Genomic DNA, 8067 nt, shown 5'->3' with positions numbered 1-8067 from the left:
AGGTGTTCCATTTGATTAGGTTCAGTATTACTTAGTAAGCTACCTTGTGGTCATTCGGAGATTAGTTTGGATAGCTGGCCTATCTGAGTTTCGAGCCCTTGGATCGATGCTTGTTGATTCTTAAGTGCTGTCTCGGTATTTTAGATATGGGTTTCTGATACTGAGATGAATTTAGAGAGCATCTCTTCAAGGTTTGATTTCTTCTCTTGTTGATAAGGTGGTTGTTGAAAACCCTGAGGATTTTGTGGCTTTCGATTCCCTTGACCACCCCACGAGAAATTTGGGTGGTTCCTCTAACCTGCATTATAAATATTACTGTATAGGTTATTTTGAGATCGAAAGTTATTGTTACCCATATAGTTGACTTGTTCCTCTTCGGTTGTAGGATTGAAGGATTGATATTTTGTATGCACACATCCTCCACTTGATTCACACCTCATTACTGGATGTACCTGTGTAGAACCAAGTAAACCATCAATCTTTTTATTGAGAAGTTCTACCTGATTTGACAGCATAGTAACTGAGTCGACGTTATAAATGCCGGCTGTTTTTGTTGGCTTAGTCCTCATGACTTGCCACTGATAGTTATTCAGTGACATTTCTTCAATGAATTCATAAGCCTCTTGAGGTGTTTTGTTGTTGATGGTTCCTCCAGCAGCTGCGTCAATCATCTGTCTTGTTGAGGGATTCACACCATTGTAAAACATTTGAACTTGCAGCCATAGAGGTAACCCATGGTGAGGGCACCTTCGCAATAGATCCTTGTATCTCTCCCATGCATCGTAAAGTGTTTCTAAGTCCATCTGCACAAAAGAAGAGATACCATTACGTAACTTAGCCGTTTTAGCCGGCGGAAAATATTTTAGTAGAAATTTTTCGGTCATTTGTTCCCAAGTAGTGATGGACCTTCGTGGTAATGAGTTCAACCACTGTTTAGCTTTGTTTCTTAGTGAAAAAGGGAATAACCGAAGGCGAATGACATCATCAAAAAAGCCATTAATTTTGAAAGTGTAACACCCCGAACCCGAGACCGACACCGGAGTCGGACACGAGATGTTAACAAACTTTGAAAAATTTTTCCAGACACTGCCCAGTCTGAGTACTAGTCGCTTCAAAAATCATATCTTGAGTTCCACAACTCGAAAATCAGTTTTGTGATTTTTCCCTGAAACTAGACTCATGTCCCCACCTATGTATTTTTTTCTAGAATTTTTGGTCAGGCCAATTAGTACAGTTTATTAGTCAAAGTCTCCCATGTTACAGGGGTCGACTACACTGACCTTTTCCCATTACGACTTGGATATCTCTCTGCACAGAGCTTCAATACTGATGCCGTTTGTTTCTATGGAAACTAGACTCAGAGAGGAATCTGTACATATATGGTACGACCCCTAATTATCTCTGGTTAATTTATATTGAATTTCCAAAGTCGGAGGAGGGAATCCAGAAACCGTTCTGGCCCTGTCCCACAAAAATCTGATTATCTCTTAATATACTGCCCATATGATCTTTTCGTTACTTCCTCATGAAAACAGACTCATCGAGCTTCGATTACATAATTTATTCATCAATTAATTCCACTCCTACTATTTTTAGTGATTTTTCAATCTCATGACACTGCTGCTGCCAGCATCTGTTACGAAAGTAACTAGGTCCATTTCATGCCTACCCTTGATCCAACTCAATCGAACATTCGTGCCATCTTCGCATGGCTTAAAGTTTACATGCCAAAGTTCAAACACAACGTAATAGCTTATACATGCCAAAATGTTCTTCTAAGCCAACTAAGAAGAAAGTACCAAAACTTGCTATCCGGTGTGATGACTTCGATGACGGCCTGACCCCGCAAAAATGGATGAGTCCAAGCAACCTATAATGGGTGACAAGGAAACACCGAGTGAGTTTATAACTCAGTAAGTCATAAGCTATGCACTACCATCCATCAATAACATTATCACAAGAGAAAACAAAATGGAACGAGGCTAATTACTCCATCCATTCCGAACCATACCATAGTTCCTCCAACCTATCGATTCAATTTCATATCAATTCATGCATTCACGTTCCATATACTCAACAATAGGACATTGAAGCATTTTCATAAATCAATTTATTTTCGTTACAATCAAACGACTAAACGGCCTTTCACCCATCCTACGATAAATTTTATGTACGTGACTTCAAGTATATTTGTCACATAGGTTCAAACTTACCGAGCTCAACACCAAGTATAAGCATAGCACCTATTAGCCATGTACTCAAGACACTTACCCGATCCGCTGTCCGCGATCGACTCAATAGTGTCGCACACGTAGTGTCCATAATGATTCACGAATGTATATTGAGTCCGCACACTCAGTGCTATATAATCAACTCGCACACTTAGTGCTACGTAATCAAATCGCACACTTAGTGCTACATAGTCAAACTCGCACACTTAGTGCCGCATGGTCAATTCGCACACTTAGTGCATCATATTCATTTCGCACACTTAGTGCAACATAGTCAAATCGCACACTTAGTGCTGTACAATTTAATCCCGCGCACTTAGCGCCAATCTCATGGTCATAAATGGTTATATACGCACGTTTAGTACCGAGATCAACAACTCAGTACATCTTACCTCTTTTCTTTTCATTCAACAATTTCATCATCACATACGTACATGCATATATATATATGTATATTTATTCATTCCATTCAGCATCAATACATAAACATTATGACCATTTGAAATAATACCAACTACATGCTTAATGACTTACCTTGTGTTGGGTAAGACGGTTCCAACTCGGCTACTCAATGACCTTTTCTTTGCCTTTGCTCGATTCACCTCCTTTAACTCCTTGAGCTAAATCAAACAAATTTGACTCATTAAAGTCTCATTTTGCTAGCTTATGGCCGAATATGACAAGGAGTTTGATGGGTCATATGGCCACCTTTTAGCTCAAATACACAATGGTCATATGCATTTTTAATCACATCAAATGATTCAATACAATTCACTCGAACATCAAAAGAGAACCTCAAGGTACTTAGTCCATATACACATTAGACATTAGAGTCACATATGTACGAATTCACGAATCGAATTCGACATATTGGCTAATTTTCCCTTTAGCCGAACCTTCTAAGTCAAGATAAAGCCATCAACATGCTTACCTTTGGCCAAACATACACGTCAACTTAGGTGCTCATTTATGTGGCCGAACACACACATGTCTATGTTAAGGCCGATTGCAACACTCAATACATTCTACAAGTATGGACACTTGCATTGACTAAACACCATTTCTATTATTTTTACTCCAAAGCCGAATGCCTCTCAAGCCCTAAGCTCATGATCCTTTCATCATTAAGCAAGTGTTATAGCACAACTAACATCCATTTTCAATTTGAACACCAACATAAAAATATTAAACATGAAAATCCATAGCCGAAACCTATACATGACATTACTCATTCCACCCATCGAAACAATATTTGTTCAAGACATCAAGCATTTTTATTTGGGTATTACATATATGAGCATTTAGAATTTATATTTTTAGCAAGATCAATTTCTTTCCTCAACACATTCTTCATCAAAACTTTAAGGAAGTAATCAAATTTCCTTCTTTAATAGCCATAGCCGAATGCTCCATCCATTCATCAAAGTTAAAAATTTTGCATGGTCTAAGTAAGAACCATGATAATTAACCTAAAACAAGCTAAAATTTCACAACTTTAACACGATATACTAACCTTATTAAGCATTCAAATGGCCGAAAGTTCTTTGCCCCTATTCCTTCCTTCAATTCGGCCAAGAAGACAAGGATGAAGCCTTTTTTTTTCATTTGCTTTCTTTCTTACTTTCACGGCAATGGGGAGGGGAAGAGACAATTACACACATCCTTTCCTTTTTCCATTTCTTTATTCCCCATACTTCTTATTATATTTTATCCTACATACCTCACTAGGCCAACATGTTCCCAACATGTTTCCACCCATAGCATGGCCGGCCACTACATATTAGGGAGGGGGAATTTGACATGCAAGTCCCCTTTTTCTTCCACATGCACTAATAGGTCCTCATGCATTGACCTATCACATTTTAAAATTTTCTCATATAAGTCCTATTGACTTAATTCACATGCAATCGACTAAATCGAAGCTTGAAATTTTCACACATTCATAGTTACATATTCTAGACAATAAATATCACATTCAAACATTTCGATGACTCGGTTTAACGGTCCCGAAACCACTTCCCGACTAGGGTCAATTTTGGGCTGTCACAGAAAGTGTCGCAAAACTCCAGAAAATTCACCAAGTGAGTGTTGGGATCCTCATCTTGCAAACCATCAAACTGAACAAACTGCTGTATCATTTGAATCGTGTTAGGTTTCAGTTCAAAATTATTCGCAGCAATAGCAGGTCTAACTATACTTGACTCAGTTCCTGTTAAAGAAGGTTTAGCATAGTCATACATAGTACGTGGAGCAGGATTTTGATTAGCCACAATTGCAGGAGGTTGCTGATTGCCTTGATTTTCAACCATCTCTTCGATTAGGGTTTGAATATCATCTTCTTTCTCATTCTCTGTGTATCTTAAGCTTCGCCTTATTTCTCTTTGGTTTCTACGAACTGTGCGATCGATTTCTTCGTCAAAAATTAATGGTCCCGACGGGTTTCTTCTAGTCATAAACTATGAAAACCTGCCAAGAGAAGGAAAAAGGAAGTTAATTAGTAATAATAATAAAATTAAATTAAATTAAATTGCAAGAAAAATAAATTGCTAAAGTGATAAAAATTAAGTGTTCCTAATATTTTAGTTCCCCGGCAATGGTGCTAAAAACTTGATCGCGAGGTTTCGTGATAGGTTTTAAATATTTATAATTACTCATTCTTGAACTAACTATTATCGTGATGTAGGCAAGTGTACCTATCGAATAGTAGTATAGTTTTAGCAAGACCAGATTGTCGAACCCAAAGGAACTAAAAGTACTAGTAATGACTGTCTTTTTATTATCTAGCTTAAGAATAAAGGGGTTTTTGTTTTAATTAACTAATTATCTAAACTAAGAATGCACAGAGAAAGGAATTGGGGAATTGCTTTTCGATAAATCAATTAACTTGAGACAATACCTAAGGAAAAATCCACCTAGACTTTACTTGTTATTCTGGCTCTGAATCGAACGATTTATTCATTCAACTTGTTCCGTAGAGATCCCTAAGTTATGTTATTATCCCTATTCAAGACTAATAACGTCTAATCCCTAGATTGCATAACCGAGACTTTTCTCTAATTAACACTCTAGGGTTGCATTAACTCGATCTATGGATCCCCTTATTGGGTTTCACCCTAATTCGGCAAAATCTTGTCACCCTATTTCTAGGCACGCAATCAACTCCGCTTAATTATGACAAAATTACTCTTAGACAGGGTCTATTCCTCCTCTGAATAAGAGCATGTCTTGAATCAGTATCCTGGGATATCAAAACAAGAATTAAGAACAAGTTAAATATTTATCATACGATTCATAAAATAATAACAAGGTTCGTCTTAGGTTTCATTCCCCTTAGGTATTTAGGGGTTTTAGTTCATAACTAAATAAGAAAACATCTCAGAAGAATAAAGAATACAAAACATAAACAAAACCCAAAACTCCTGAAGGAAAATTGATCTTCAGTCTTGATGATGAGTCTGGCTTCTGAGATTGATCAATCGGCTTCCTTGGAGTAATTCCTTACCCCTTATTCTCTGTCTCCCTTTTTCTCCTCTTCTAGGGTGTATTTATAGGCTTTGGAATGCCTAGAAGCCCTCAAAAGTGGCCTTTTCTGAATTGGACTTAACTTGGGCTCGGAAGGGACACACCCATGTGACATGCCCGTGTGCGATTACTTCAGGCCGTGTTCGAGCCTGTTAGAATGGCACGGGCATGTGCTATGCCCGTGTGAGTCGTGCTCCAATTCTACCAGATTGACACGGCCGTGTGGTTTGCCCGTGTGAGGAGGTCCAGGCCGTGTTGATTTCGTACTTTGGCCCATTTTCTCCGTTTTTGTCCTGTTTCTCGTTCCTTTTGCTCTCCTATGCTCTCCTAAGTATAAAACATGAAATTAAAGCATTAGGAGGATCGAATTCACCAATTCTAATGAGAAATCATACATAAAATGCATTAAACATGGGGTAAAAATATGTATAATTTACGGTTTATCACCAAACCTTGGCGTAAAAGTGCAAATATGTAAAAGTTTAGGGGTCAAAATGAAAATTTGTAAAAATATGATTTTTAGACGCATATGAATAGTGTGACTAATTAGTAGGCTAAATGTGATATTTTAGATCAAGGAAATCAAGATTTGGGCTTAAATCGGGAAAATACAAGGTTATGGACTAGAATGGTAAATTGCCATTTTTGGATTCGAGGTAAGTTTGTACATAAATAATTTATCGATTCTTTTTTATTTTATTATATTTTTTATCATATGAAATGTAATTGCCTATAGAATGATTATTTGTTTTAAATTGCAAATTGAAAAAGGACTATGAAAAAATTGTAACATGTTGGAAAGTGAGAAATTTCCCGGTTGAGCTTCAGAATAGAAACAATATGAATGATCTATTGTGAGGTCACGTGTGTAGTACTAAGTGCAGGCTATTATGTGTACCGGATAATCGGTCGCATGTGTAGTACTAAGTGCAGGCTACTACATGTATCAGATGGTTAGGTCACGTATGTAGTACTAAGTGCAGGCTACTATGCGTACCAGATAACCTTGTCTACAAGTACGAAAATATGTACAGGCAACTGAGTATCAGTTATTATTCCGAAGAGTTCAACTGGAAAATCGATTAAGTAAAAATACATGTGAACATGATTATATGATGAATAAGTGCAGTTATATGTTTAAGAAAATTTTGAGCAATATGCTCGATATTTGAGTGAACTTCAATAAAACAAAATGGATTAAGTGAAATTATGTAAGAGTGAATTTTAGTAGTAAAACAATGTTGTACAGCAGCAATTATGTGACTTTGAAAATTCACCAAAAATTGTGTAAGTTGAATTAAATTTCAAATAAATTATGGAATTAAATTTTAATTAGTCTATTTTCATATAAAGGAAACAGGGGAGCAAAAGAGTTGTATATTATGTGATATTCTAATTTTTGTGAGACAGTGTCAGAATGAATTCGAGATCCCTTGTTTTGACTTCGAAAAATTGTTAAAACTTGTAGAAAAATAATTTAGGGTTATAATTTATATGATTAGAATCTTTGATGAGTCTACTTTTAATAGAAACAACTGGGAACATTGTTTGAGTCTCGTACTATGAGATAAATAAATTTTACTGAAGAAATGTCGAAGCTATCAAACAGCGAAACAAGGGAGACTTTGAATAATAAAATGTACTTATTGGCTGGACCAAAAAAACCCTGAAAATTTTATGGTAGAAATATATATGAGTTTAGTTTCTTGAAAAATTTACGGATCTTAATTTTGAGTTCCGTAACTCTAGATATAAATGATTTAGTGACTGTGACTCAAGAAAGTAGCTTAACCAGAACATGTGTAAATGTACAATTGGGTTAGTTTTACTATGGAAAGCATGTTGCTAAATTGCTTATTACTATTTCATGCGAGCTTACTAATCGTAAAGCTTACCCCCTCCTTTCCATTTCTTTTAGTGTTGTCAAGTTAGCTCAGGGTTGGAGATCATCGGAGGTAGCATCACACTATCAAGCCAACACCTTGACAGTATAAACACATATGCTAGAATTGTCAAGTGAGTGGCATGTATAGGGACCTAGTTTTATAACATGTGTTATTATAATTTGGCCAAATATATTGGTCTTTAGTGAGCTAATGATTTTGACTTATAAATCTAGCTATTTATGTTATGTTTGATATTGGTGATGTGCATATGCTTGTTTTCCATGCATGGTTGGTAATATGTTATGTGTTGTTATGAATGTTTAAGTCCGTTAACGCCTCAAACCCAGTCCCGACGTTGGATACGGGTGAGGGGTGTTACAGATTAAGCTAACACCGGGATCAATTTGATCAATTGTTGAAGTTTTGAT

The 8067-nt window shown here is 36.5% G+C and overlaps 1 non-coding gene across 1 annotated transcript; it reads left to right on the top strand.

The window, feature by feature from the left end:
* The first annotated feature begins 729 nt into the window (after window positions 1-729).
* LOC121228716 (small nucleolar RNA R71) lies at window positions 730-836 on the top strand. The gene has a single exon (XR_005926291.1). It is a non-coding gene; the product is annotated as a small nucleolar RNA R71 (small nucleolar RNA).
* Window positions 837-8067: the final 7231 nt, after the last annotated feature.

This window comes from Gossypium hirsutum, chromosome A04 (assembly GCF_007990345.1).
Source record: "Gossypium hirsutum isolate 1008001.06 chromosome A04, Gossypium_hirsutum_v2.1, whole genome shotgun sequence".
Taxonomy (NCBI): Eukaryota; Viridiplantae; Streptophyta; class Magnoliopsida; order Malvales; family Malvaceae; genus Gossypium; species Gossypium hirsutum.
Note: the sequence above shows the minus strand (reverse complement) of the source record. Positions and strands in the feature narration are given on the sequence as shown.